General features: G+C 42.5%; 1 long non-coding RNA gene across 4 annotated transcripts in view; it reads right to left on the bottom strand.

Moving 5' to 3' along the window:
- LOC307181736 overlaps nt 1–25,809 on the bottom strand; it is a 420,065-nt gene extending 394,256 nt beyond the window's left edge. For 3 of the 4 annotated variants that reach the window (XR_013827015.1, XR_013827016.1, XR_013827017.1), the window contains exon 1: nt 25,625–25,809. This is a non-coding gene — a long non-coding RNA (uncharacterized lncRNA). Of the gene's footprint in view, nt 1–6,554; nt 6,679–25,624 lie in introns of those variants that run through there. The other variant, XR_013827018.1, reaches the window with a different exon arrangement.
- Nucleotides 25,810–26,307: the final 498 nt, after the last annotated feature.

The raw sequence follows: 26,307 nt of genomic DNA, 5'->3' as shown, positions 1-26,307 counted from the left end.
GGTTCTGATGTTCCATTTCTGCCCAATATAAAAGAACCAGTTTGAAAATAAAGGGTATTTGCATAGCCTCAAGGTATCTTTTGAAATAGTCATTACTGTCTGGTGTTAATACACATTCACACACTCTCTGATATTCCTCACCCTTCTCCTCAGTGTGGGCCAGACTTGGTGACTCGTGTCTAATGACTAGAGTATAGAAAGGGAAAAACTGTAACTCCGCAGTGGAGGAACCTGGTGGACACAACCTGATACACTGATCAAGGTTAACATGGCCGGTGACAGGTCCTGTTGACAGGAGTGTCCACCCTCACATGATGCGATAAGCACACTTCCACTTCTGTGGCATTCTTCCCCAAAATCCATAATCCAGCCTCATCATGAGAAAACATCAAACCCAAACTGAGGGAAATTCTACAAAATGCCTACACAGTACTCTTCAAAAGGGCCAAGGTCATAAAAAACAAGGAAGGACTGACAAAATGTCAGATTGGAGAAGATGTGACAACTGTACGGGCGCAGTGTCCCAGATGGGATCCTGGACAGAAAGAGGACATTGGTGGAAAAAGTGGTGACATCAGAATAAAGTCTAGATGCAGCCACTATGGGGAACAGTATGAAGGTTCCTTAAAAAAACTAAAAATAGAGCTACCATGTGACCAAGCACTCCCACTCCTGGCCATATACCCAGAGAAAACCATAATTCAAAAAGACACATGCACCCCAATGTTCACTGCAGTGCTATTTACAATAGCCAGGACATGGAAGCAACCTAAATGTCCATCAACAGAGGAGTGGATAAAGAAGATGTGGTACATAGATACAATGGAATATGACTCAGCCATAAAAAGGAACAAAATTGGGTCATTTGTAGAGATGTCGATGGACCTACAGACTGTCATACAAAGTGAAGTAACTCAGAAAGAGAAAAACAAATATTGTATATTAACGCATATCTGTGGAATCTAGAAAAATGGTATAGATGATTTTATTTGCAAAGAAGAAAAGAGAGACACAGACATAGAGAACAAACGTATGGATACCAAGTGGGGGGGAAGCAGGGAGGGGGGAATTGGGAGATTGGGATTGACATATATATACTATTGATACTATGTATAAAATAGATAACTAATGAGAACCTACTGTATAGCACAGGGAACTCTACTTAATTCTCTGTGGTGACCTAAATGAGAAGGAGATCCAAAAAAGAGGGGATATATGTATATATACAGCTGATTCATTTTGCTGTACAGTAGAAACTAACACAACATTGTAAAGCAACTATACTCCAATAAAAATTAATTTTAAAAAAAGAATAAAGTCTGTAATTTAGCCAATAGTACCGTATTGCACCAATGTTAATTTCTTAGTTTTGGTAAGCGTACCATGGTTATATAAGATGATAACATCAGCAGAAGCTGAGTAAAGGTGTACAGGTATGCCCTGCACTGTCTTTGTGACTCTTCTGTAAATCCAAAATTATTTTTAAATTAAAAGGGTTTTTAAAAAAAATAACCAATTTTTAAAGAAGGCTTGAATAAGAGAAAGGGTCCCTAAAATATTGTTTTATAGAGAGGTACTTATTTCAAGGAACACAATTAAATTCATGCTTTATCCAAATTTATGACCTGCATTTTAACAGGGCTAAGCAGTGTTTTGTTACACAGAAAGCCCATCTATGTCTTTCTCTGTGTAGCACTGTAAATTTGTGGTCTTTCACACCCATTCTAGAAGCATTAGTCTCTCCTCTGTCAAGGATCTTTATACTCTAAGCTGCAGAAGAAGCACTGAAGAAAAACCCACATTTTAAGGCAGGTTAGCTCCCAAGATCTAGCCCCTCAGCAATATGGAATAAAATTATTTTAAAAGGGTAGTTGAGACCAATTTTGCTCTGAAGGTTCAGCACAGCCGTAATTTCAAATGGGCCTTTAAAGAATCGTCTTTAAAGTTGTGTAAGACATTACAATTATATCACTCCTATCTCTATTATTATTAAAATACACCATTCTATACCAAGCCAACAGGCGCACATTGTAGGCTGAGGGCGGGGTGGAAAAGGTGCTTGCTTTGACTTTATTTCTCAGAGCTATTCATAGACAAGGGCTGTGACGGAACAACTACTTTACTGCTCTACTTTCAATCAATGGTATATTGAGCAACTGTATTTGGCCATTCACTGTCTTAGGTACCAGGGATACCAAGATTAAAAAGATACAGTCCCTAGTACACTTACTTTGGCAAATGTTTGGAAATACCTAGTAAAGGTTCAACTGCATGTATATTCCACCCAGATGTCCTGCTGCCAGCTGCATATATCCTATTGCCAAAGCTGCAAGGGGCAAGAAAGTTCATAGGAGCCTTCCTTCTGGGTTTTGAAATTATGAACAAGTCATCAATAATAGATTCAGTAAATAAAATATAATGTATTCATAAAATGGAACTTATGCAACCGTGACGAAATGAATGAACCATGACAACACTTATCAACAGAATAGATCTCATAAGCATAATAATCAAGGAAGCAAGTCACAAATGGATACAAACTGAACAATTGCATTTATATAAAGTTCCAAAAGAGAGCCAATTAAACAATATATTGCCTAGGAATACATGCTTAGGTAGCTTTTTTTTTTTTTTTAACTACAAAGAAAAGCAAGTTATTAATTAACATCAAATTCAGGAAAGTAGGGGCTTCCCTGGTGGCGCAGTGGTTAAGAATCCGCCTGCCAGTGCAGGGGACACAGGCTCAAGCCCTGGCCCAGGAAGATCCCAGATGCCGCGGAGTGGCTGAGCCCGTGTGCCACAACTACTGAGCCTGTGCTCTAGAGCCCGTGCTCTGCAACAAGAGAGGCCACGACAGTGAGAAGCCTGTGCACCGCATGAAGAGTAGCCACTGCTTGCCTCAACTGGAGAAAGCCCATGCACAGCAATGAAGACCCAAAACAGCCCAAAAAAAAAAAGAATTAAAAAAAAAATTCAGGGTACTAGTTACTCACTGGGAGTGGCAGAGGCAGATTGAGACCAGAGAGGGATGCACAGGGGGTTTCTGGAGACTGTCCAAGTCCTATGTGTAAGGCCTGGGTGATAGCCACGTGGGTGTCTGATTATGTGGTAGATGTTCTTTACACTGCAGATATACATGTACAATACTCCTTGAATGCTACAGTTCATGAAAACATGTTTAAAATATGCTATGATGAAAGTTTAAAAATACTGTAATAATCCTAATGGCATGATGAGCTCCTTGTCTCACAGCACCTGTTAAAAATTAGGTATAATGTAGTGCCACCAGTGCTTTGATGTTTTTATATGAAGTCAAAAGGAGGGAGGAGTCAAGTCTGCCTGAGCAGTCAGGGAGGACTTCAGTCAGGGAGGAAGAGGTGACCCTTGAGCTGAGAATAGTTATCCAGACAGAGTATATTAAAACAGCCTAGGGGGCTTCCCTGATGGCGCAGTGGTTGAGAGTCTGCCTGCCGATGCAGGGGACGCAGGTTCGTGCCCCGGTCCGGGAAGATCCCACATGCTGCGGAGAGGCTGGGCCCGTGAGCCATGTCCGCTGAGCCCATGTGTCTGCAGCCTGTGCTCCGCAATGGGAGAGGCCACAGCAGTGAGAGGACCGCGTACCGCAAAAATAAAAACAATAAAAAAATAAAATAAAATTCAAACTACCCTTTGGAATATTATTGAAAGAGCTAACAGGTTTTATATGAAGGGAGCCTCAGGGGGATTCAACTGGTGGGATTTCAAGACTAGTATCTGGTCCTGGTTCTCTTGCCTAACCCCTTTTCTAGGTCCCAGAGCAGCCTTCCCACTTCTACTGATCTTCGGGCCATGTATTTTTAACCTCCTTGTTAAGTCTGTCTCTTCCAGAATACAACAAATAAACCTCCAAATGGTAATGCAACAAGAGTAGCGGCCAGTCAACACCTGCACAACACTTAAACGAGCCGTCATCACGGTCCATGGAGCACCCCCCCCACCAGGTATACCCTGACAGAGAGCAGGCAACGGGAACCCAGGGCCCTACGATGCCCCCGCCCAGCAGCAAGCAGCCAGAGAAAGATCGTCGCCCCTTCTCCTTACGAAAAGGGCTCCCGAACGCCTGAGAGGGAGCTAGGCAGACAGACAGACGTGAGCAGGGTATCCAATAAGTCCAAAGGATTATCACTGGGATAGGAACAGGCTCAGCCGGACTTTTAAACTCTGTTTTCACTGCCCAACAGCTCTGTCTTGAACTCACACAACAGATTGTCAACCTAGCAGCTCCAATTAACACTCTACAAGAACAAATAAGTTCTTTAGCAGGAGTGGTTTTACGGACTAGGAGAGCTTTAGACTTACTAACAGCTAACCAAGGTGGGACCTGTGCAGTGTTACAGGAGGATTGCTGTTTTCCTTGCTTATGTAAAGAGAGGGAGAAATGTGCTGCTCCAGGGAAAAGAACAACATAAACACGAAGGGCCAACATCGCCAGAACACAGTTACCGGACTCATCACTCTGTCACGCAGCAACCATTACATCTTTGAACACTCCCAAGTAGCCTGCCTTGCTCCTCTCCCGTCCCATACAAGGAAGGGTATTCATCCTGTTCTTCCCCAACTCTGCACACTGGAAGTACGCATACCCTACCCAATCAGCAGATGACTCACAAGTTCCTTCCTCCCCTGGCTATAAAAACAGACCAGTAACCCATGCTCGGGGTCAACTCTCCCTATCAGAAAGTCAGCAACCCGTCCCTTTAATAAATTCTATCTTCTTTACAAAACAAACAAACAAACAAACAAACCACAGCATTATCCACTCCACACCGCCCGCAAAAAAGCCTGCTTTAAAATATCCACTGCTGGAAGCAACCTAAATGTCCATCAACAGAATGGATAAAGAAGATGTGGTACATCTATACAATGGAGCATCAGCCATAAAAAGGAACGAAATTGTGCCATCTGCAGAGACACAGATAGACCTAGAGACTGTCATACAGAGTGAAGTAAGTCAGAAAGAGAAAAACAAATATCGTATATTAACGCATATACGTGGAATCCAGAAAAACGGTACAGACGAACTGCTCTGCAGGGCAGAAAGAGAGACACAGACGTAGAGAACAAACGTATGGACACCAAGGGGGGAAAGTGGCAGGGGGTGGGTGGTGGCGTGATGAATTGGGAGATTGGGATTGACGTATATACACTGATGTGTATAAAGTGGATGACTAATAAGAACCTGCTGTTTAAAAAAATAAAACAAACAAAAAAAACAACATTGGGTAGCATCGCTGAAGAACACTGACATGGGAGTGGGGGATTAACTCAGAGGAGGTCTTCCAAGCCAGCAGCAGTAAAACTTAAGGGGCAGGACTCTCCTGAAAGCCATCTGTTCTCAAAACTAAACAGTACACAGGGACAGAAACAGACCAGGAGTCGATATTTCTCAGCCCACTATGAAAGTTTCAGAGCTCAAAAGTACTGATCAATAGAATCAAGGGACTTCCCAAAACTTGCTTTCTTCAGTTGTGGGGAGTAAAAGGAACGTCCAACTAGGATTTAAAAGATTGGGTTCAAATTCTTGTTCAACCCTCACTAGCTGTGTGTCTTCAAGCAAATAGCTAAACCTCTCTGAGAGGCAAATATGGTAATGGAAAATAAAATTTTTTTAAAAAGCACTAGACTTCAGAAAACTGGTCCAAATCACTATGGCCAAGTCACAGCTGAGCCTTATGCAAATGAGCTTATAATGCCTATGTCACAGAGCTGCTGGCAGGGGTGGGTAATGGAGCAAAGGCTACGCCTCCACCACCCCTCCCCCCCCCCAGAAAAAAGAGGGAGTCAAACCAGGAGGTCCTTCAAAGTCCCTTCTTGATCAACGTTTAGTCGACGATCCTTTGGAGAAAAAGAGCTAATAAACCACCTGCTCGTGTCGAGTGCCCACCAGGTGATAAACAGCCCCAGTTTCATGGGGGAAGGGTGGGGGTGGAGGGACCCAAGCAGCCACACAGGGCCCTGCACTTAGAAGGGTTCACATGGGGGCTAAGGCTCTGATGTCACCGTCTTCAATTTCTTCATTTTTTAAAAAAATATTTAGTTTTTATTTGGCTGTGCCAGGTCTTCATTGCGGCATGCAGGATCTTTTAGCTGTGGCATGTGGGATCTAGTTCCCTGACCTGGCATCAAACCCGGGCCCCCTGCACTGGGAACACAGAGTGTTAATCACTGGACCACCAGGGAAGTCCCAATTTCTTCATTTTTGAACAAGGAGCCCCGCATGTTCATTTTGCACTAAGTCCCGCAAATCATGTGGCAGGCCTGGTACCCGACACTGTGCTTAGCGTCCAGGACACGGCAATAAAACAGACCAGCACCCTCGGGGGGCTCCAAGCAAGTACATTACTTGCGAAGCAAATCCTACATAAAAAACAGGACACTCAGGAAAGATATTCATGCCTGTTTTATTCCTTAGCCCAACGACAGATTGAAAGCTCTAAAGATTAAAGTGGTTACTTATCCTCAGGACAGGTCCCGGCTTGCTTGTACATGAAACACACACACCCCTGTAGACTCACCCAGCCATGCCCTTCTGAGGCGAGCTGTCTTCCTGGACACTTACAGCTCCCTGAGGCACGTCCATCTGGCCACGCCACGGACAGCTAAGTGCTTGAAGCAGTGGTTCTTAAAGCGTGGTTCCCAGCCCAGCAGTATCAGCATCACCTGGGAGCTTATTAGAGATGCAAATTCTCAGGCCCCACCCCAGACCTACTGAATCAAGCTCTGGGTGTGGGCCCAGCAATCTGGGTTTTAACAAGTCCTGCAGGTGATTCTGATGCATGGGCTAAAGTTTCAGAACCACTGGCCTAGATGATCAAATTTAATCACTTTATCACTTGGAAATATGTTTATTATCTTTCCAATCTTTTTTTTTTTTGGCTGGGGAAGGTGTGTTGGGGGAATTGGTGGGGGGTCGGGCCTTCCCAGCATCTTCCTCCCACACACCAAACAATCACCAGCAATTCCTGAAGATCCAGATCTCTCTGTGTGTTTCCCACAAATTTCAATTTAATTCACACACTTTGTTTTTGTCTGTTCATTCAAGACACAATGCAGCCCGGAGTCCCTAGTGAACAAACATCCCATCTGCACATGTCAAGTACCTGATTCATTTAGACTTATCCCAAGTGCTTAATGTCTGCAACAGAAGCCTCCGTGATACTCTTGATCTAAACAGCTGAGTTAATGCCCTGGGACAAAGGGGCCTGGTGTTTGGGTGAGCGCCTATGGGCCTGACAGCCACAAAGAGAAGCTTGTTGAATGCACACATGAAAAGAGAAGAGATAGGAGGCAGAGACTCTGATCTTCATGACCCTCTGATTATTCTATCAGTTAGTTAAAGCATAAATCCATCCTCCAACCTAACAAAATACTATTTTACTTCCTTTTACTCCATATTTTATCTTTTACAGCCAACAAAACATAAAAACCTTACAAAGGTTATGTTCTCATCAATTTTTGCCCTAAAGACAATAAATTGAGTGGAGGCTACTGCAGCAGCAACAAAGACATCAGCCCGAAACTTTCTGGAACGACAATCTTCTCCTCCCACCATCGGAGTTCAGAGCTGCCAGTCAAAGACGTAGCCGTTAAAATTAAATGTCAATGGTACTGCCATCCTATTTCTTTAATTAGTGTCTAGCCTTTACTCTTGTTTCTTAAAAATCTGCTCTGGAGGCCAACAAATAAAAAAGAATGTGAAAACGTGAAAACTTAAATATTTGTCAGATATAAGAAAGAAAATCTACACTTTTCTGAATCAATTTTTCTTTTTTTTTTTTTTGGCTGTGTTGGGTCTTCACTGCTGCATGCAGGCTTTCTCAAGTTGCGGCGAGCAGGGGCTATTCTTCGTTGCGGTGAGCGGGCTTCTCATCGCGGTGGCTTCTCTTGTTGCGGAGCACGGGCTCTAGGCGCACAGGCTTCAGTAGTTGTGGCTCGCAGGCTCTAGAGCGCAGGCTCAGTAGTTGTGGCGCACGGGCTTAGTTGTTACGCACGGCATGAGGGATCTTCCTGGACCGGGGCTCAAACCCATGTCCTCTGCATTGGCAGGAGGGTTCTCAACCACTGCGCCACCAGGGAAGTCCCTCTGAATCACTCTGAGTCCAATATCTTCCAGTTCTCACTGTAATAAAGTCTCCAAAACCTCCCCAACACTAAACTCAAAATTTACTTTTCGTTTATATAAAAATCACTTAACCACTGTTTGTCCGAAGTTCCATTACATGAGGTAGTACCAAGCACTTAGAACAAGACCTGGCACAGAGCAAGGGCTCAACAAGTATTCGTTCTCCTTCTTACTCATTGTTGCTGCTGCTGTAACTGTTACATGATGTGCTACTCTGTGCTAAGTATATACAATGAAAAGCAAAACAGATGTGGCTCTCATGAAGCTCACGGGCTAGCAGCAGAGACAGACACCAAAAAAATAATCACACAAGTAAATGTAAGTCAAAAACTGTACAATTAAGATATAACCCATGGGGGATGGGAACTAAGAAAAGCCCAGAGTAGTTTTATCATTTTATGATTTTGAAACCTCTTGGATATATAACTTAGACCAAATCACAACCCTTCCCCAGATGTTTTCAAATCCTTTTGTATTACTATGCAAATTCCAAATGTAAACCAGCCAAAAAGATTTGTAAACAAATATTCATATTTCATGACTATACCACTCAACATCAGTAACACTGCCCCAATTGTGTAGATCAGAACTTATTTTTTTTTTAATACTGTTAACATTTCCAAATACAGAAACTGGGATATCCCAAGAAACAAGCCTATGTTCAGATACAGTCAGTGAATCTTCCATGAATTTTCTCAGAACTTTATCAATCAAAATTAATTCATAGTTAAAGTTAAGGTTCACCTTTAAGTATGCAAACCACTTTCTTGAACCTTATGACTATTTCTAAATAATATAAATTACTTGATTTAAAATAATTTTTATTCCATTAACTTCTTTTCTTTAACTATAAAATGCATTTTCTGGTGACTTCACTTAGAGGCAAGAGCAATCAAAAAATACGTGACCACAGAACATAGAGGCCCATTCTTAAATAGGGTCTGTTTCACAAGGAGAACTGGGGAAATTCAGGAAGGCCCAGGGACTTCTCTACTGGACCATACCCAGGGAAACGTGCTAGAGCTCGGGGGGAACCGTGAGAGCATCCCCCTAACTTCTTTATAGCTTGGCAGGAGGGCCTGGGCTCTGGGTCCAAGCCCTTCTGTCTGGATTCCAGCTCCACCTCTTCATGTTTTAATTTGGAGCAAGTAGCTTAACCTTTCTCAGTTTCAGTCTCCTGCTCTATAAAATGGGTACCCACATCATAAGAAAGCAGTGGGATCAGGTGGCGGAATATGCAAACCCTCCTTAGCATAATGCTGAAACCAACTGAGTTCTCGTTAGCTACCGTTCAAGCCTCTCCAAACTGTCTCTTAATGAGACAAGATCCAAAGTCACAACTAAAATAAAATACAAACTGGGACCCGCAGGTGCACTTTCTACTGCCCATGAACTCGCACTTGAACCTACCCGTCCTCACCTAGGAACCCCCTAGGGCCACCAGGGGAGCTGTCACCCCATGGGAGATGGCGGGTAGGTCCCAGGAAGCACACTTCCTCTGAGTCTTTAGAGACCTCTATGGCTTGACCTCCTGACACGTTCAACCCTGGTCCACATCTCATCATCTTTGGCAGTTTATTAACCAAAGTAGAGATTGCAGCTAAACCAATAGGTCAAACAGAACTTAGCCCTCCACAGTTACCTCATCTCGCACATTATCTATATACACAGCAATCAATTCCTGCGTGCTAAGTACTTTAGTCTTTAGTAAGGCACCCAAGAAGGAAAAGTCTTTAGACTGTCATCCAAGACCCTTTCATCCATCCATTTAAAACACACATGCCATGCGCCACACTCCGTGCTAGGCCCTAGATATACAAATGCCAAAGACTTAGTCCTTGTCACCAAGGCCTTCACAGTCTTGGAGGAGGAAGATGTGTGATAGATAATTTTAATATAATGTCAGTATAGTGGAAAAAGTCACACAAAGATGTCAAAATGTTTTTCCCGTTAGGAATTTGGCCTGGGAAGCAAAATATTTAAGATGTGAATTTTTAAAAATGCTCTTCCAAAATGGCTACATTACCACCTTTGGTTAGCTAATTAATACACATCAACTGTAAAAGAACCACGAAATAGGGCTTCCCTGGTGGCGCAGCGGTTGAGAGTCCGCCTGCCGATGCAGGGGACACGGGTTCGTGCCCCGGTGCGGGAAGATCCCACATGCCGCGGAGCGGCTGGGCCCGTGAGCCACGGCCGCTGAGCCTGCGCGTCCGGAGCCTGTGCTCTGCAACGGGAGAGGCCCGCGTACCGCAAAAAAAAAAAAAAAAAAAAAAAAAAAAAGAACCATGAAATAAAGATAAGCAAAAAGAAAAATATAAACTATAATCTTACTGTCTGGAATAACTACTGTTAACATTTAGATGGATGGCCTTTAGGGTTTTAAAATATGTATCTGAACAAGATACGAAATCATTTTATACAGAGTATGGTAACCTGGGTTGTTCACTTTTCAACAAACATCTATTATCATATTTCTGGAGTAGAAATGCTCCTCTAACTTATCATTTTAAGTGATTATATAGAATTCCATGATAGGTTCCATATTTTTTTTTTACTATGCTTTACTGCCTGATAGTAGAGGATAGACCACTTCCAATTTTTTTTTTTTTTGGCTATAATAAACATTACAACATTCTTGTTCACACATCCTTTCAAACTAGCCCAATTATTTCTCCAGAATAACTTCCTAGGGATTTGAATTGTTGGATCAAAGGGGAAGCATATCTTTAAATATGACACAAATGAACCTATCTACGAAGCAAAAACAGACTCGCAGACATAGAGAACAGACTCGTGGTTGCCAAGGGGGAAGGGGACTGGGGGAGGGATGGAGCGGGAGTTTGGGCTTAGCAGATGCAAACTATTATATATAGAATGGATGGACAATAAGGTCCTACTGTATAGCATAGGGAACTATATTCAATATTGTGATAAAACCATAATGGAAAAGAATACGAAAAAGAATGTATATATGTATAACTGAGTCACTTTGCTGTACAGCAGAAATTAACACAACATTGTAAATCAACTCTACTTCAATAAAAAATAAAAATTTTAAAAAGCTAAGCATATTTTTAAGACGTTGACACCTATTACCAAATTGCCCTCCAGAAAAGCTGACCATTAAAAGCCACCATTTCCCCATGTCTTCACCCTCATTTGATAGCATCACTCTTCCTACTCTCTGCATTCCATATTTTTAAGTTTTAACGTACCCACCTTAGCTAAAAATGTTGCTTACAAGAGCATCTTTTTCAGAGGTATCAATAGTTATGACATTTGCTGAAATTAGGCGGCCACAAGCTGCCGGCCATCCAAGTTTGGGTTTGGGGCCTCAGTGCTTCTGGAACTCCACTATGCATAGAAGTCACCTGGGGATCTTGTTGCAGGGCAGATTCCAAGTCAGTAGGTCTGGGGTAGAGACTGAGGTCTAACAAGCTCCAGGTGATGCCATGCTGCTGGTCTATTAACTACTCTTTGAGGAGCGAAGAGCACATTCTCTTATCTCAAGGCCCCTCCAGGTCCCTAAAAGACAACCCCATCTCCCCAGCAGCTTCCTCCTCAAAAGTGCCCTGAAATTATTCTACTACTGAAATTATTCTACCTGAAATAGGCCTGAAATTATTCTACTGCTCACTCCTTGCATTGTCTTAAACAATTCACTAAGCTTCGAAGGGCTTCAGTTTACCCATCTGTGAAATGAAAAGCGTGGAGTACCTGGCCGCTAAGTTCCTTCCCATCTCCAATAGTGAAGGGAGGTCTCCCTGCGCAAATATCACTAGGTGCATCCTAGGACTCTTTTGAATATCTTCTTCCCTTCACCCCACAGGACCACACTCGGAATGAGGGCAATAGAGGGGGTGACATTGCAGCAGGTGGTGACAGCCGCAGCCCAAGGAAAAAGCATCCCTGAAAGGGGACACTCTCCTCCAACTACCTCTCTCCTGGGAGTTCCCAGTCATAAGGATATACATCATTTTCTCTTCTCAAAAGGAACAGATTTAACAAGAACCTATGGCTAATTCGCCCATTAAAGGAACAAAGAGTGGAATGAGGGAGGAGACTGAGAGAGATATTGCATCTGTAAATAAATATCTTGCCAAAGAGCCTCAGAAGTCAGCTCTGGGCAAAGGGAGTCCAGCGTCTCCATAATATTTCACTTGTAATGGCTACTCCCTTCTGTTCTGTTTTCCCTCTTGCTTTTCTGCAACACTAAAAGGTGGGCAGAGGCAGAAAGTGATCCTCAGCGCCCGTGCTGGCGGGAACAGTTGTCTAAAATGATGCCGGATCTATAGACATATGTTCTTCTTTGCCAATAATATGAAAATGCTGTCGTTCTTGTTCTGTAGCGACATGAAACATGTATTCTCCACCCTCGGAGGAGAGAGACAGTCATGCTCCCCAGTTCAATCAAGTTATCGAATATGACCATGAACCGTCGTCTCCTTCAATTCTCTGTTTTCGGAAAGAGTGAACCAGAAAGATTTCTTTTTAGTCATAGTACACTTTCCCCCTGCCTCTTCGCATTTACTGGCAGGGAGTTTAACATGTTCACGAAATTCTTTTTCTCACTTTCATTTCCTTTAAACAACTCCTAAGTATTTGACTCCTAAGTGAACTTTTCTTTTTTTTTTTTTTTTTTTTTTGGTATGCGGGCCTCACTGTTGTGGCCTCTCCCGTTGCGGAGCACAGGCTCAGCGGCCATGGCTCACGGGCCCAGCTGCTCCGCGGCATGTGGGATCTTCCCGGACCAGGGCACGAACCCGTGTCCCCTGCATCGGCAGGCGGACTCTCAACCACTGCGCCACCAGGGAAGCCCATGAACTTTTCTTAAAAAGTACCCACGTCCTTTGCTTTTCTCTTATGGGGATGGTATTCTGTCCTTCCCAGTGTCTCCCACAAAGTCGGGAGACTTTTGTTGCTTAAGTTAGGCCTGAATTAGGTATGATGGTCAACTCTAAAGGGCATCAGCCAACCTACCAGAACCGAATAGACAATAAACACAAATACATCAGCTAGCATCTTCCACTTTTAACGTTTATGCTGCCGGCATAACCCACTTCCCCTCTGCAAGCCCTAAGCCCCTCCTTCGGAGCTGTCTGCCATCTTTTGCTCGCCCATGTTCAGGTGGAGCTCCAGCCAGGACACATTTCTCCGAAGAGCTGCAGCCCTAATTCCTCCCCAACATTTCGCAGCTTGTCAGCGGGACCCAAGCAATAAAAAGATCAATAAGAAAACAAATCCCACCTGATTAGGTCCTGTTTGATCTTAAACCCACAGCATCCAAGATTTCGGCTACATAATGCTGGCTCCAGACAAGAGGAGCAGAGTTTTCTTATGAAAATAAATTAGACAAGCACACAGAAGAAAGAAAACGGACATGCAATTCACTGCTAAAATGTTTGAGAGCCTTCACTATGGTCGTGAGCTAAAAGCAAAGGGCAATGGTTTCTTTTCCCATCTTCTTTAGTCTTTTATTCTCTACTCTCCATTCTCCCTGCAACAAGACAAATGTTTTGCTCTCAACAAATATTTTTCAAGAATCCAGAAAAGAATAAATGTATGTATACGTATAACTAAACCACTTTGCTGTACACCTGAAACTAACATAACACTGTAAATCAAATATACTCCAATATTAAAAAAAAATCTTAGTAAAGTACTTCGGATGGAGTAAATGCTCAGTGTGTGTGTGTGTGTGTGTGTATATATATATATATATATATGTATTTCAGGTACTATTTTTCGATTAGGGATGTTTTTCTTTCTCTTGTACGCTGGGGTTTTGTTTTCCACACTGAAATTATAACATACCCTAAAGACAGCAAACGCAAGTGCTAGGAGTCGCCTTGCTACAAGCCATCGGCTGCAATCATATCAAGATGAATATATTGTCAGGATCCTGTAAGTAGCAGTTCATTTATCCCACTCCCTCCCCTAAGAGAGGCTCCACCAGGGATTAGATTATTATGCAAGCTTCCTGGACCCACTCCAAATGCAGATTGCAACTACAATTCAAAGAGAAACTTAATAAAAGGTGATAGGAAATAAACCTTCTACAGAACACTTTTTAAAAAAAAAATTAACCTTTTCAAAGTTTAATTCCATCCTATATACCCATAAATAGACGAGCTTTCAGGAACTAAAAGCTAATCCTATAGTAATAACACAAAGCTTGATATCTCATTCCATGCGATCATTAATACTGCTTTAAACATCATGAGAAATCTCTTCGACTTCTTAAGCTTTGTAATTCATTTCTATACACCAATTCACGAAAACTCATTAATTCAGGTGGCCTTTTTGCGGCACATCTGAGGCACGCAAATATTTGGGATTTTTACCTTAGGTCAGAGATTAAGAAAAAATTAACTTCTCATTTTCGGAAACGATTTATGAATGTGAAAAAAATGCTTTTGACAGTAACGTGTTTATCTTACCTAGTTCGCAAGTAAAATAGGCCACACAGAATACAGGAAGTAAAAACTGAAAAAGGCAAAAGGTTTTATATAAATGGTAGGGGTATTTTTTAAGAAAGAAAAAAAATCTTGTTACTTCTTCACCATCTTTTCCTATAACCCAGTTTCAAGATTCCAGTCAAGGGTAAGATGGAAGAGCTTTGATTTGGGAGAGGAAAAAAATCCTTTGAACACTGATCGACACTCGATTTGTGCAGTTATTTTACCTAGATTTAACTCTGTATGCTTGACTCTCCAATCATCTGATTGACTGAGATGCTATTTCCACGGAGCTGGGTTTACAATTATCCTTAAACCAGTGAAACTCCAAAGGCCGTTCAATAGATATTTTCCGTTCTTCATTAGAACTCGTAAATACATAACCTGCACATAAACAAGTCATTCTGCCTAATTAAATGGAATCTCTTCGTCTCTATTAAACATTTAGAAGTGCTGCCTGAGTATAAACATGTCATCTGAGAAGCGGGGGAGGGAGATTCTTGTAATATCCATGCATAACCAACTGAATCTCCTTTAAGCAAAGCCACATTAATAATAGCAGAGATGCACATAAATTTTTCTAATTATTTTACTATCAGTAAAGATTGTTTAAAGGATATTCATTTTTGGCAATTACCCCCTCAAGTGTTATCTGAATAATCATCCTTCTAGGGAAACACAGTCCAGGTGCTTTAATTTACTTCAGAGATTATCACATAGACTTTCCCCCACTTTCTTTTTCAAGTATCTGTATCCTGGAAGAGATAACACAACATTTTTCTCTAACAGTTGTATTTAGCTTAGAGAATGAGTTGTTTGTTTTGGTTTTGAATCATATATCTAGAGTTAGAATTCTTAGGAAGATAATCCATAAAAGCTCTACTTTGGAAATGCAAATGTTCCTAAAGTGTTGTGAGTTTGTACTGTTTGGTCTGTTAAAGAAAGCAAAGGTTTTTAAACTCCGCCTTTTTTCGGAAATTGATGGAGGAATTATAAAGCACCTCCAACTAAACAAGCAGTTGAACTTCTACTTAGGATTCACTTCCCAGGTTCCAAACAGTCTTTAAAAAAAAAAGCTCTTTTTATGAAGTTTGAAACAATATTTGTGACACTGAGCTTTATGTCATAAGACCAGGCAGAAATTGTAGCAGGTAAACGTTGGAGGAAGCAGATGTCGATGTTTGAGCTGCGGTGTTTTGTTAGATCGCCCTCTTGTGGTCGAATGTCATCAACACAATTTCTGTTCCGCATTTTTTTAAAGAACAAGTTCAACAATCCACAGTAGCATAATTCTGACAAAAATAAGCTGCAAGTTGGGAGTGAACTTCCTAATATTCTGTTGGGTTTTGGATCTTCTCCTCTTCCCCAAAAACAACTTACAATGCATTCACTCGAGTGAACAGGAAAGTATGAGAATTCTTAAATGTACAAGATCTCTTAACATACACATGCACCAATTAAACACAATGTTCCTAGTGATTTGGGAACAGAGAAACTCTTCTACATGAAATGGCACCCATCCCCAAATGTCCTTCAGGTGACCATAGACCCTAGCATCAGCACCCCTGGCAGATACAGCATGAAGTGGACATAGCAGCTGCAGGCTGGGTGGATAATGTCACCCAACACGGCCTGAGATGTCTTAAAATGCTGTGATGTTGACTGCACCCATCTTCAAGGAAAATATATATCCCCAGTGGACCAGGGGCCCAGCTGCCTCATTCTTTGAGTGGAAGTAAGTGTAGCTTCTTTGTGATACCCACTCCAGTAGAGCTGCAGGAATTCAAAATGAGGGAAAAAATAGCGAAGGGAGTAATTACATTCAAGTATTTCCATAATTCGTTAACTATGTAAAATATAAACCATTTCTATGGCTTCAGAATGTTCTACCTCGAAGTTTCACTGAAAATAAGGATCTTTATAATAAATCCTGCCTTTGACCAGGAAACCTGTGTTAAGAAGGATTGAGAAATGAGACCTTCTCTTTCATACATCAAATTTTAGGTCTTGAGGGGAGCCTGGAGATCATAAATTGCAAATTTGTCACTTGACAGATTAAAAAAAACAAAGCCCAATGAGGTGTAGGGACTTGCCCGAAGTCTCCTGGTAAAAAGCAGCAAACCCAGGATTAGAAGGGAGTCTCCCAGCTATACTAACTAGCATGACCCATCCTCCTTGGCCCCGTCTTGCCGAAGAGCATCCTGGCATCCAATTGCCTGTGGAGGCCTGTGATCCACAATCTTCCAGCTCAGTGATCCCTGAACTGCTGCTAAAACTTCTTTCCTGCTACTGAGTGGTCTGTCCTCATTCTCTCCTCCCAATGAGAAATAAATGACAACCAAATTCTTTCAAACAAGACTAGCAGCCATTGAAAACCACGACCAAATTCAATACAACACTGAATACAAACATCCTCCCCAGAAGTTTCCTGAATTCCCATTCCATGTGGGCTCATGTACTGTGGGGCTTATCCGTCAAACTTCTTATACAAAATGGAATTAGAGCATGTAAGGGAACTGATAATGTGCCATTTTTTGTCATAAATGCCAACGTTAGTACTCCCTCCATGATTCACTTTATATGTTATTAGTCATTTATGAAAATAAAAGCCCATAGAATGATTCATTGTAAGTAAAAGAACTGAAGAGAGGTCCTTGATCAGTTGCCCCCGGCTGATGATACATTACATATAGATGTGTACATAGCAGAACGGTTCTCTCTGGGGTTGATGGACTTCCACCAAGATCTGATGCGGTTGTGGTAGGTACAGAGATGCCCACAAGATGGCACTCTTCTTTATTTTTAATTCATGGTAAGCAAAAAAAAAAAAAAAAAAAAAGATTCTCCACACAGTCTAAGAATAAATGGGATATGTAGCTAACTCCATACAATGTCACGTTTAATGTTGTAACAGGCATCACAGTTGTGAAAATCTGCCCCCCACCCTTTCCCTGAGGAATGTGATGATGGAGGACAGAAAGGCCTGAAAACAGGTGTTGATGCTCTGAGGGAATGCCAGGCCTTGGGTGGGGGTGGGGTGGGGTGGGGTGGGGTGTGTGTGTGTGTGTGTGTGTGTGTGTGTGTGTGCGCGCGCGCACACACACGTACCACATGATTCTATATTTTTTCTTAAAGGTGAGTTCTGTTTCAAAAGTATGTTAAAGACTCTCTCCCATCTTAACAATTTTCTATCTTCAAGGCCAAAATAAAGGCTCTCCAATTACAGTGCCTTGCTCCACAAATTCCCTTCTGAAGGGACTTTACTATCTTTGACACATACACACGCAGCACTCCGTCTCCTGTGCTGCTGAAATAACAAAGTCTTTGTAGTTCTCTTTAGTAGGCGGCAGATAACATCTGATTTGGCAGGAATGATGGGCAAAAGGAAAATGATACATGGAGGTTATAAGACCTCAGTGCCTGGGCCGGAACTCTCAAAGCTCACTTCCACAGCACTCTAGTTCCACGAACCAGACAGAAACGTTCTGCCAATAAAAAGCTTTGGAAGCTTTAATGTGCATACAAATCATCTTGGGGATCCTGCTCAACTGCAGATTCTGATTCAATAGGTTTGGGGCAGGACCTGATTCTGCATTGCTAACAAGCTCCCAGATGATTCTGGTGCTCCGGTCTGAAGACCACACTTTGCGTGGCCAGGACTTAGTGAACCATTAACATCTCTATGACGAAACCATTTTAGAATATTTTAAAGGCAACATTATTATTTGTGATTATCAAGGAACAATTTTCTTCTTTCCTTTTACTCCCAGAGCTACATTTGGAATTCTGACTAAGTATGCACCCATTGTTCAGCCATCCCTTTTACGTTACAAGTAATTGGTCGAGTGGTGATCAAAGCCAATGTGCTTTTACTTAACTAAAACACAGCTGAGATTTGCACACAGTGAAACATTTCACAATACAATTTACCCTTCTAATAGGACTCAATGGCCTTGGTATGTGAAAGACCATGCTGTACGGACCCTTAATCAAAGAACTTTAAAAAGATACCAAGCAAACCAATGCATAATTGCAATTAAGAATGTTAAATCAACATTTAATAGATACCAAACAAGGTAAACCCATTTAGAATGATCTTTTCTGTCTGAAAAGGAAGTACTTATTATGAGATTAGAGTTTATCTGCTGAATTAAAAGATGTCAGTAATACAAAAGTTACTTCGCTCAGCTTTTGCACAGCAAAGGAAACCATCAACAAAATGAAAAGACAACCTACTGAATGGGAGAAGGTATCAGCAAATCATAGGACCCATAATGGGTGAATATCCAAAATACTGAGTTGGCCAAAAAGTGCGTTTGGGTTTTTCAGTAAGATCTCACGGAAAATCCCGAACCAACTTTTTGGCCAACCCAATCCGGAAAACCCGAATGAACCTTTTGGCCAACCCAGTATAAACAGCACATACAACTCAGTAACCCAAAAAATCCGATTTTAAAATGGGCAGAAAACCTGAATAGACTTTTTTCAAAGAAGACATACAGATGGCTAACAGGCACATGAGAAGATGCTCAGCATCACTAATTATTAGAGAAATGCAAATCAAAACCACAATGAGGTATCACCTCACACCTGTCAGAATGGCTAACATCAAAAGGTCTACAAATAATAAATGTTGGAGAGGATGTGGAGAAAAGGGAACTCTTGAACACTGCTGGTGGGAATGTAACTTGGTGCAGCCACTACAGAAAACAGTAGAGAGGTTACTCAAAAAACTAAAAATAGAACTACCATATTCTCCAGCAAATCCACTCCTGGGTATACATTTGAAAAAAGTGAAAACACTAACTCAAAAAGATACATGTACCCCATGCTCATAGCAGCATTCAATAACCAAGATATGGAAGCAACCCAAGTGTCCACCAACAGATGAATGGATAAAGAAGATGTGGCACATATATACAATGGAATATTATTCGGCCATAAAAGCAATGAAATTCTGCCATTTGCAACAGTGTGGATAGACCTAGAGGGTCTTATGCTTAGTGAAATAAGTCAGACAGAGAAAGACATACTCTATGTTATCACTTATATGTGGAATCTAAAAAATAAAACGAATATATATAACAAAACAGAAAAAGACAGATTTAGAGAACTAGTAGTCACCAGTGGGGAGAGAGAAGGGGAAAGGGCAGGATAGGGGTAGGGGATAAAGAGATACAAACTGTTACATATTTATAAACTTTTTTTTTTTTTTTTTTTTTTTTTGCAGTACGCAGGCCTCTCACTGCTGTGGCCTCTCCTGCTGCAGAGCACAGGCTCCGGACGCGCAGGCTCAGCAGCCATGGCTCACTGGCCCAGCCACTCCGTGACATGTGGGATCCTCCCAGACCGGGGCACGAACCCGCGTCCCCTGCATCGGCAATAAACTATTTTTAAAATAAATAAAAAACTAGGATATATCGTACAGCACAAGGATATATATCATATAATGAAATACATCCATTATTTTGTAATAACTTTAAACAGGGCATAATCTGTAAAAATATTGAATCACTATGCTGTGTATCTGAAGCTAATATTGTAAATCAACTATAGTTCAATAAAGATATACAAACAAAAAAAATTAATGCTGGCTTTTTAACAAATGGTGCTGAATGTCTAAATTTAAAAAGATGAACCCAGACACAGACCTTACACCTCACACAAAAATGAACTCAGAATGGATTGCAGGCCTCAATATAAAATGAAAAGCTACAAAAACCTCTTAAAGAAAACATGGGAGGGGACTTCCCTGGTGGTGCAGGGGGCCTGGATTCAATCCCTGCTCAGGGAATTAGATCCTGCATGCATGCAGCAATTAAGGATCCCGTGTGGGACTTCCCTGGTGGTCCAGTGGTTAAGACTTCGCCTTCTAATGCAGGGGGTGTGGGTTTGATCCCTGGTTGGGGAGTAAGATCCCACATCCCTCCCGGCCAAAAATACAAAATATAAAGCAGAAGCAACACTGTAACAAATTCAATAAAGACCTGAAATAAATAAATAAAGATCCCCCGTGCCACAAGTAAGACCCAGCGCAGCCAAATAAATAAATATTTTTAAAAGAAAACACAGGAGAAAATCTACGTGACCTTGGGTTTGGCTATGAGTTTTTATATACAGTACTAACAGCTCAATCTATGAAAGAAAAAAATAGGTTGGACTTCATTAAAATTAAAACTTCTGCTCTGTGAAAGATACTGTTAAGAAAATGAAAAGCGAAGCCACGGATTGCAAGAAAATATTTGCAGAACACATACCTGGTAAAGGGCTTATATCCAAAATATGAAAGAACTCTTAAAGTCCACAATTTTTTAAAAAGAACTAAAAGAGGTCAAAAGATCTGAGCAGACACCTCACAAAAGAAGATACAGATGGCAAAGAAGCAGATGAAAAGGTGCTCAACACCAAGTGTCATTAGGGATTTGCAAGTGAAAAGAACAAGATACCACTACAAGACTATCAGAATGGAAGCAGCCGCATTGCACAGGGAGATCGGCTGGGTGCTTTGTGACCACCTAGAGGGGTGGGATAGGGAGGGTGGGAGGGAGGGAGACGCAAGAGGGAAGACATATGGGGATATATGGATATGTAGAGCTGATTCGCTTTGTTATCAAGCAGAAACTAACACACCATTGTAAAGCAGTTATACTCCAATAAAGATGTTTAAAAAAATAAAAATTAAAAAAAGACTATCAGAATGACAACATCCAAAAAAACCGACAATACCAAACGTTGACTGCAGAGCACAGGAAGACTCGCTCGGTACTGATGGGAACACAAAATGGTACAGCCGCTCTGAAAGACAATGTGGCAGTTTCTTACAAAACGAAACAGTCTTACCACCTGACTCAGTAATTGTATTCCTAAGTATTTACCCAAATGAGCTGAAACTTATGTCCCCACGGAAGTCTGCAACTGCCAAAACCTGGAAGTAACCAACATGTCCTGCAATAGGTGAATGAATAAACAAACTGTGCTACCAACAGACAATGAAGCATTGCTCATTTGATAAAAAGAAACAAGCTATCAAGTCACTAAAAAATATGGATGAATCTTAAATGCATATTACTAAACGAAAGAAGTCAGTCTGGGAAAGCTGCCTACTGTATGGTTCCAATTATATGACATTCTGGAAAGGCAAAATTATAAAGGTGGTAAACAGATCACTGGTTGCCAGTACTTGCAGGGGGTGAGGTTGAGTAGGTGAAGTGCAGAGGATTTTTGGGGGCGGTGATTCTGTGTGATACTGTAAAGTACACGCAAACTAGAAAAAAATGATTTTGGAGATCCCATAATGGAATAAAAAATATGACGAACAACACAACTGTATTACAAATGTGTGAAACAACCTTATTAAAGGGGATGCGGCGGGGGAGAATAGTGCTAGCCTAAGTAACTCTGGAAATGAGGAGAATCTGAAACACCAAAGAAGAAAGTAACTGCACACAGCACTGTACTCTAGCTGATAAAGTTGTTTTCCTTGGGGATATGGGTTAACAGTTCTGATATGGCTGTACATATATACCGGAACTGAACAATTAAGTAAATGGATGGCAGATGGCAGGAAGCAGGTTCCTCACTGTTGGAGTGGGAATTTACAGATGAAGAAGGGGAGAAGGCTAGAACGAGCCATGCAGTAGATTGGAGTTGGAGATATCAGTATGAACTCATGTTCAGCTTAACATAGATATAGATGGTTACATATAGAAAAATTTATAGATATGTGTATATACACAGATTAGTATATACACAAATATTTCCTTGCTCTTTCAGCTGAGAGGACCTAGAAGCAATGCCATCCCCATAGGAATGAGCACACCTAATGCCCAGATCTTGGTTTCTAACACCATTCTCCAATGAAAGGAACCAGGGCTGCTTAGAGAAATGGCACATTCGAGGACTGGAGCAGGAAATATGCAAGATGAGTTTGGAGCATCTTGTAGCTCCAGAAAATAAGGGAGTGCTCAAAAAATAAATAAATAAATAAAAGTTGATGTGTCATAGGGACACAGGAGCCAACTGAAAGAGCTCCCAGTGGCCAAAGCTGGAACAATTAGAGCACGAAAATTAAGTAGCATTGGATTATAACCCAAAGCATGAAATAAATATCCATGAGGCTATACTGATATAAAGTAATGATTAAATAAAGAAATAGGGAAAAGAGATCAATCCACTGTGCAGAATTCCAAATAACATACAGATACTCCAGCCTCAAGGAGCTGGTAACTTCCCAATTCTTAAGTCACTTCCTCCCACAGAGGAAAGCATGGAAATGGGGGAAGGAGTAACTTGACAGGGCAAGAACCTGACAAACACTACCTGAGCCAGGTGATCAACATTAGCATTTAAGTGATGTCACGTGGATAGGATGACCTTTGATATAAGATGATGAAAATGGCATTTTACTTCTGTCGTCTTCCTCCAAAGAGATACTACCCCAATCTAATGATGAGAACATTAGACAAATTCCAACTGAGGAACTCAAAACTGTCAAAGTCACCAAAAGCAAGCAAAGTCTGAGGAACTACCACAGCTGAGAGCCTGAGGAGACATGACTACTACATATAACGTGATATCCTAGACAGGATCATGGAACAGAAAAAGGACATAAGGGGAAAACTGAGGAAATCTGAATAAACCCTGGACTTTAGTTAATAATAATGTATCAAAGTTGGTTTATTCATCGTAACAAACATATACTATCATAAGATATTTTCAAAAGGGAACGCTGGGTGTGGGAATACAGGTACACTTACTATCTTCACAGTAATTCTGCGAATCTCAAAATATTCTAAAATTAAAAGTTTACTTTAAAAATGTTGATAGTCTTTTCCCAATTCACACACACACACACACACACAAAAATCGAAGAATAGATTTTTTTTCCGTTTTTATTAAAATTCTGCTGCAGAAGCAGTGGGTGAGCTAGTTACTAACCACGCTGGAGAAAGAGAGTAAGAGATTTGGGTTCCGATTCTTACTGGCCACGTGATTTTGGGAAAGTCACCATCGACGAGCCTCAGCTCTCTCATCAGTCAAATGAGCTCATGATACCCACTTCCAGGCACGCTGGAGGAATTAAACATCATAATCTACGTCAAACACATAACACAGGGCTTGACATAGAGTAAGCTCAAGAGACTGTTGCTTTAATGAGCTAGCCAGTGTAGACTGACTGCCAAATGTCCTGGTAGTAAATAGATTTCAACAGAAAAACTCAGAATGTATAAAATCTCTACGCTGAGTCCTTTATTGTGGAGGAGAGCATGACAAAGTCTTACTCTTAACCCATCAAGCATCAATATCAGTTCCCAAAACACATTCAAACAGGTATCTACTCCAGGTTCAAGTGATACACTCTAACTCACAGAAAGCCTTTCTGGTGGGAGAGATTTGGAGATTTCTTCTCTAATCTGCTCAGTCTGACTCCAGGGCTCAGCCCATACAAATGGGTCTTTAGTCCCTGGCCCCGTGGGTGCAGCCTGAAAAATGTGCTCCCTCTCCCTTCTCTCCACCCTGCCCCTGTGCCGCCTTTTGCTCTGCCTTTCCTTTTGCTCCTTCATGCTAAAACCCCTCCATGCCTGTCCTTTGAGATTCAGTTCTGCTCCATGGTCAAGTCGTGAGAATGGAGAAGACAGTTAAAAGACAATCAAACTCTAGGGACTTGCCTGGTGGTGCAGTGGTTAAGAATCCGCCTGCTAATGCAGGGGACATGGGTTCGAGTCCTGGTCCAGGAAGATCCCACGTGCCGCGGAGCAACTAAGCCCGTCGGCAACAAACACTGAGCCTGTGCTCCAGAGCCCACGAGCCACAACTACTGAAGCCCGCGCACCTAGAGCCCGAGTTCCGCAACAAAAGCCACTGCAACGAGAAGCCCGCGCACCACAATGAAGAGTAGCCCCCGCTCGCCGCAACTAGAGAAAGCCCTCACACAGCACCCAAGACCCGACGCAGCCAAAAAAAAAAAAGATACGCCCAGCAAAGGGTTCACACCCACTAGCAAACCTCCTTATATATTATGAAGCTCAGAGGGGAGTTTCATTGTAAAAGGCCTCCTTCTCTTCCCTGGCCTCAGCAAGGGCAGCCTGCAGGACAGGAGGAGAGAATAGGGCAAGAAGGGCCACCACTGTACATGTCATTTCCTAGAAATATTTTACATACATCTTTGTGAGGCATGAAAATGCTACATATGTGATTATAAAATTTTCCATCCATAAAGCTACTCCTGGTTTATATATGGAAAATGGGTCATTATTTTGTGATGTCCCCAGAAGTGACTCACAGGGACTTGGCCACAGGAGCAAATGTGAGAAGCACTGCCCAGACCTAAGACTCACCACACTGGTTTAACACATCCATAGAAAATAGACACCCCAGACTGCGGGCTTCCTGGCCTTTTGCATGTTTTCTGATCTTGTGGGAGCAAAACTCCCCTGAATCTAGGCAGCCTGATATTCCGTATAGTTTTTACTATTATCACTTAATTGCAGTCATCTGACTTACAGCAGCAGACCCGGATCTAGACACTCCAAACCTGTATTCTTTATTGAGGGTGGGGATAGAAAATGACTGATTGATGATTTAACTCACCTCTGAGAGGGAGCCCTCAACAACTTCTGATATCTAAGCCAGAGTTCCATCCTAAAATACAGTTGACCCTTGAGTAACATGGGTTTGAACTGCAGTTTGAACTGTGCGGGTCCACTTACACGGAGTTTTTTTCCAACAAATACAGCACCTGTATTTTCATTATACAGACCTTTACGTTAAGTAAGTGTGGGGAAAAGCCTGCGTTCAATTAGAGATCACATTATGCGGAATCAAAAGAACTAGAGTTTGAATCCTCATTCTAACCAAACTGTTTGAGCTTCCAGCCCTTGGGTGAGTCGTTTACCAATTCCTGTTTTTGAGGCAGAGACTGAGCATGAGAGGATTTTCGACTCCACGGGAGGTCAGTGCCCCTAACCCCCGCGTGGTGCAAGGGTCAAATGACCCACCTTACCTGGCTCTTCCAGTTAAACGTCTTATATTTAGTTTCCTGTAACGCTGCACATTGAGTTTCCTCAGACTCCGTTGAAAACTCCTCGGCCCGACTCCAGGGGTCGGCGAGTAGCCGGCGGAACGCCGAGCGTCCGAGACGGGAAACGCGAGCGGAGCTGCCGGCCCGCGCAGCCACGCCCCGCTCGCCCGGAGCCTCGCCTGCGTGCACGGGGCCTGGGCACCTGCGTGCGGCGTGGGTGGGGGCGGGACCACGCGCACGCCCACCCCCCCCCCCACACGCCTTGCCCCCTCGAGCGTGCGCGGCTCGCTTCACGCCGATCTCCCCTCGGCGGCGCGCTCGTGCTGCCCGACAGAGGGCGCGCGCGCGGCGGGGGTGCTGAGGAGACCGCGGTGCGCGCCCCGCCAGCCTCGCTGCTCCCCTCCCTGCCTGCTCGCCGGCAGGTGTGCTTCTTACAGGCGAGGGTAGGAAGCTTTCCACTCGGAATATTCCCGAGTGCTGCGTGACTGTAAAACCCATTTCACCAGAGGAGACTGAAACGAGAGCGCGCTCATCAGCCAGTGTGGGAAACCAGTGCTCAACATCAGCTACCGGCCGCCTTAGGACCACGGCGGCCCAGGTGCAATCCCTCTGTTCCTCCACCTTGAAAGTACCCACCAAGCATCCAAGTGCCGGTTCCTCGCCAC

Source organism: Stenella coeruleoalba (genome assembly GCF_951394435.1).
Source record: "Stenella coeruleoalba genome assembly, chromosome: 2".
Lineage (NCBI taxonomy): Eukaryota > Metazoa > Chordata > Mammalia > Artiodactyla > Delphinidae > Stenella > Stenella coeruleoalba.
This window is presented reverse-complemented; position numbering and strand designations above follow the sequence as displayed.